The sequence below is a fragment of the Triticum aestivum genome, chromosome 7D (assembly GCF_018294505.1).
Source record: "Triticum aestivum cultivar Chinese Spring chromosome 7D, IWGSC CS RefSeq v2.1, whole genome shotgun sequence".
NCBI lineage: Eukaryota > Viridiplantae > Streptophyta > Magnoliopsida > Poales > Poaceae > Triticum > Triticum aestivum.
The window spans coordinates 71,340,135-71,345,981 of NC_057814.1; positions in this window are offsets into that span (position 1 = coordinate 71,340,135).

Sequence of the window (5,847 nt, forward strand, 5' to 3'; positions counted from 1 at the left end):
TCCAGAGAGAAGGAGACCTTGATAGATGATCTGAGAGAGACCTTTGATAATCTCCGGGTCCACAAGATGATGCTTAACCCGGCCAAGTGTGTTTTTGGTGTTCCTGCAGGCAAGCTCTTGGGTTTTCTGGTTTCTCACAGAGGCATTGAAGCTAACCCGGAGAAGATCAAGGCAATCACCTCTCTGGCTAAGCCGGCGTGCATAAATGACGTCCAGCGTCTGGCGGGTCGCATCGCTGCTTTGAGTCGATTTATAAGCCGGTTGGGTGAAAAGGCCATACCACTGTATCAGATGATGAAGAAAACAGATGACTTTGTCTGGAGTGATGCTGCTAATGCTGCTTTTGAGGATTTGAAAAGACAGTTAGCTGAGCCGCCAGTCCTTGCTGCTCCTGTCGATAAGGAGCCCTTATTGTTGTATGTAGCCGCTAACACACGAGCCGTCAGTGTGGCCGTCGTGGTGGAGCGCAAGGAGACGGGTAAGGAACATCCGGTTCAGCGGCCGGTTTACTACGTCAGTGAAGTATTCATTGAGTCCAAGCAACGGTATCCACATTGGCAGAAGCTTGTTTATGGGGTGTTCATGGCAAGCTGGAAGCTTAAGCATTATTTCTAGGGCCACCCCATCATTGTGGTTAGTTCTGCTCCTTTAGGAGATATCATCCAAAACAGAGAAGCCACCGGAAGAGTTGCTAAGTGGGCCATTGAACTTGGGCCTCATGATTTAAAGTATGTGCCATGCACTGCTATCAAATCTCAAGCATTGGTAGACTTCATCAACGACTGGACAGAACTGCAGATGCCTGAGAGGCCAGATAACACATACTGGACTATTCACTTCGACGGGTCCAGGCAGTTGGAGGGCTCGGGGGCTGGAGTCGTTTTAGCTTCCCCTCGAGGTGACAAATTTCGTTATGTGCTACGGTTGATGTTTCCCTGTACTAACAATGCAGCTGAGTATGAGGCCTTGCTCCATGGTCTTCGGATGGCTAAGGAGATGAGCTTAAGCCGGGTGAGATGCTTTGGCGACTCAGATTTGGTGGCTCAACTGGTATCAGGCAAGTGGGATTCCAAGGACCCCCTCATGGCGGCTTATCGCCGTGAAGTTGATGCCATCGCCGAGCATTTTCAGGGTTATCAAGTGGAGCACATTGACCGCAGAAAGAACGAAGCGGCTGATGCCTTAAGCCGGCTAGGCTCTCAGCGTAAGCCGGTGCCGCCTAATACTTTCTTGGACATTCTGCATAACCCTTCTGTCAAGTTGCCTACAGAGGAAGACTTGGTTGTTCCTGACCCAGAAGCACAGTTGGTGGCGGCTCTTCACGTTATCCCAGATTGGACAGTGCCATACTTGGCTTACATGACCCGGGGAGACTTGCCTGAGGATGAAACTTTGGCCAGACAGATAACCCGGCGGTCTAAGTCAATGATAATTATCAATGGCGAGCTACATCATCGCAGTGTTACTGGGGCTTTTCAGCGTTGTATTTCCCCTGAGGAGGGTCAAGAAATTTTACGAGAGGTTCACGAGGGGGATTGTGGCCATCATGCCGGCTCGAAATCCCTTGTGGCGAAGGCTTTTCGTCATGGTTTTTATTGGCTGACGGCTCACGCTGACACAGAGGACTTAGTCAGTAAATGTGACGGTTGTCAGAAGTTCTCAAGACGTGCTCACGTGCCGGCTCAAGAGTTGGGGATGATTCCAATCACTTGGCCGTTTGCAGTCTGGGGGCTTGATATGGTTGGGCCTTTCAAAAGGTCCAAGGATAAGAAGACCCACCTCTTGGTGGCGGTGGACAAGTTCACAAAGTGGGTTGAGGCAGAGCCAATTAGTAAGTGTGACGCAGCCACGGCGGTTCAGTTCATGAAAAAGGTGATATTTCGCTTTGGTTTTCCACACAGCATTATAACTGACAATGGTACCAATCTGTCTAAAGGCGCCATGGAAGAATTTTGCCAACAAGAGCATATTCGGCTTGATGTTTCATCAGTAGCTCACCCCCAATCCAATGGTCAAGCTGAGAGAGCCAATCAGGAAATCTTGAAGGGCATCAAGCCCCGGCTTTTGGTCCCTTTGCAACGGACGCCGGGTTGTTGGGTGGAGGAGTTACCCTCTCTGTTATGGAGCATCAATACTACTCCTAACAGGTCTACGGGTTACACGCCTTTCTTCATGGTCTACGGAGCTGAGGCGGTTCTCCCTAGCGACATCCGTCATGACTCGCCTCGAGTGGCGGCTTATGTGGAGGCGGACAATGAGCAAGCGCGTCAAGATGCTCTTGACTTGCTGGATGAACAACGTTACGTAGCAGCAGCTCGCTCGGCGATTTACCAACAAGACCTGCGCCGCTATCACAGCCGCCGGGTTAAGTCCAGGACCTTTCAGGAAGGTGATTTGGTGCTCCGGCTCATCCAGGATCAAACAGATGCACACAAGCTATCCCCACCTTGGGAAGGGCCATTTGTGGCCAGCAAGAACTTGCACAACGGGTCATACTACCTCATCGATGTTCGAGAGCACAAAGATTCACATAAGTCGAAGGAGGAGACCCGCCGGCCATGGAATATTGCTCATGTTCGGCCGTATTACACTTGAGCCAACGGCTCTCATAATGTACATATTTCTATAGCCATGTATATATTATGATGAATAATAAAGCAGGACCTCTGTCCCTTTTTCCCCTCCAAAGGTAAATGTGTCATTGTTATTTTCATTATGATATCACATGATCACTTGGAGGCTGATCCGGCTTATGATCGTATTCGAATCTAGCCGTTAAATATATGATCACTTGGGGGCTTCCTGTTCAAACATAGGTCATATCCGAACCAAAGAGAACATAGCTGTCGATACCCACTTGATTGGCATATTGCCGAGCTCACTGGGAGTTTCTTGATCATATTTGAATCATAGCTCAACCCCCTTTGGGAACCGACGTGGATCGTATTCGAATCGGCGTCGTTAAACAACTCTCAAGATCATTTGGGGGCTTCCTGTTCAAACATAGGTCGTATTCGAACCAAAGAGAACATAGCTGTCGATACCCTCTTGATCGGCAACGCCAAAGCCACTGGGGGCTATATGATCGTATTCGAATCTTAGCTTAACCCCTTTGGGACGGTTCTCTGGTCGTATTCGAATCAGAAGCCTCCAAATTTTTGAAGTCTCTTTGTTGCAAACAAGTTCTTTTGATTATATCTAAAGTGTTCAAGGGTGGTTTCTACTCCACCGGCTTAACTTTGGTCAATAAAGTTGATCGCACATGATAAGCATCATGTTACATAGTGGGGTTTTTACTCATTATTCGGATCACATAAACCAGAGGTGTACTTGAAGGATCACAGGTATGCTGTTATGGTTGTCTCAAGGATATAATGGAGGACCGGTTTGTCATGATTCCGGGTTATATGTAAAGTGTATGACTCTCCATGGGGTAAGCCGCCAAGGGACTTGTGATTTGTTTTTCTATGCAGGACAATTAAAGACAGCTCTTTAAACATAAGGAAAACAGAGGATCAAGCATAACCCGGAAGAATATAAAAGGGCAGCTTAAACAATGTTGAGCGCTACACACGTGCGCGATGGCACGACAAAATTAAGTGTTTGTCCTACTCTATTTCATGACTCCCCGAGTCCAAAAGGTGAGGCATCGTCTTTTAAGACATAACCATGAGCCGCCTGCGAGATCAAGGGCGTTGTTGGCCTGAGATTTCCGGGTCATCCCTCTCCGCTCCTCCGGCTATTTCCATGACCTGGAAGGTTGATGATTTCCAGTCAATGCCACTCAAGGATTCAAATTGAGCCTCATCATTAATTAACCCGGCCGGGTCAACTTCAGGGGCGAAGGTATGCTTACAAGTTGGAGGAATCAGGCTGACTGCTTCATAGCGTGGTGTTGGGATTCTCTGATTCTCCGCGTCATAGCCCGGTTGATATTTGGTAAGATCTGTGTCATTGCCAATCAAAGTGGCCACAGGGCGTACGCTCTTCACACAAGCGGCGAAGTCCTTCTGGTCAAAGGGGGTGCCGTCTTCCTTCAAGCTGGGATACCCAAGGGCGATGTCGGCCGGGTCTAGCTCCGGTAGAAACGCCTTGGCCCGGCTCAGAGCGGCTATAACTCCGGCTCTTGCAGAAGCCCGTCTCAACTCTTGAAAGCGTTGAGGAAGTACGACAAGCCGCCTGAGTACATCCGCTAGGTGAGTGGGAACTTCATTTGACAGAGCCACAACGGCTAAGGCATGTTGTGACCCGGTGTAAAGTTGCTCTACCAAGGTATAAACCGCCTTCAATTTTGTCAGCACGTTTTGATTAAGATTGGAGCTCCTGGGGCCTGTATTGCAAAGACAGGTAAGCTGATGACAATTGAGATGCTCTTTGGAAAAGATGTAAACTAGCTAAACACTTATAGAGTAACTTACCAAAGATTGCGGAGACCATCTGAGAAACATGGTGTTTTAAGCCAGATAGCTCGGCGGCTGTTTCAGCAAGAGTGGCCTCCGCTTGTTCGGCCCGGCTGAGCAAAGCCGTCTTTTCATCCGCCCAGGCTTTTCTCTCTGCTTCAAATTTCTTCTTCAGTTTCTCTTGAGCAGATACACTGAATTCAAACTTGGAGTTGGCCTTTTGGGTTTCATTTTCTTGAGTCTTCAGGCGGTTCTTTAAATCAGAGATCTTCGATTCAAATTGCTTGATGGCGGCCTGTATAAATTCCGGGTCACAGTTAGGGTGATTATAATGCAACATTAAGTCCCAAGCACTTTGCAAGCAAAGACACTTGGCACTTGGGGGCTAATGTATGCTGAAGAGCTCTATTTACAGTGGCGGTTCATGCAAATAAGTCCCAAGCACTTTGTAAGCAAAGGTACTTGGCACTTGGGGGCTAATGCATATTGTTGTTCAACTACTTGATTAAAACAAGGTAAGGACCGGTTCAGATATGCTGATTAAATTGGACCTTGAGTGCTACCAGGTAAGCTGGTTTTCTTGCAGTGCTTACTAAGCCGGTATTAAGTCTACAACATATTTTATCATAAGTAATAGACTTGGGGGCTGGCATGGTAAGTATAACTATGGAGTAAGAAAGAGAGTTATACCTCAGATTTTTGCTGTATTTGTTTCACCATGTCAATCTCCAGATCCCGGCTGTTGTGCACTTGATTCACATAGCCAGAGACAATATCTTCAATGCTCAGATGAGCATAATCAGTGATGTCTAACTTGGCCCGGCGGCGCTCCAGAAGTTCTTCCTTGGCAGAGCACTTGGCCAGCACGGTAGGTCGTCCCGGTTCGACAAACTCAATCCGGGTGATCTCAACGTCCGGATCATCTAGATGAGCCGGGCTGGGGATCTCCGGGTTCTCAGAACCTTCCATAGCTTGTTCAACAGTGGGAGCAGCGGTGGCATCAGGAGATGGTACAACCGGCGACTCATCAGCAGAGGCATTAGGAGCAGCCGTTCTGAGTTCCGGCTCAGCCAGGACCGGCTCTTCGGCTGGCTTATTTTTCTTCGCCCTCTTGCTGGGCTTCACTTGTACACTGCAAGTCAAAGGTTTAGTGCAAAAACATGAGTAAGATAAGTACAAAATCAACTGATCATCATTACCCGGGAATGGTTTTGAAAGCCGGCAAGCTGGACTGCATTGAGTCGCCGGAGGAAGGCGAAGTTCCCTGGTAGTTTGAGTCAGAAGAATTGAGTGGTTGACGAGGGACGCCCGCCAAAGGATATAAAGAATATAAGTCGGAGATAACCTCAGTCCGGCGCTTCCTTGATGCTTCGGGTAAGCCGGAGGAGAGGTCTGCATCTTTGCTGGTCCGAGGCTGCCTCCTACTCTCATAAATCTGTCGCTTCAA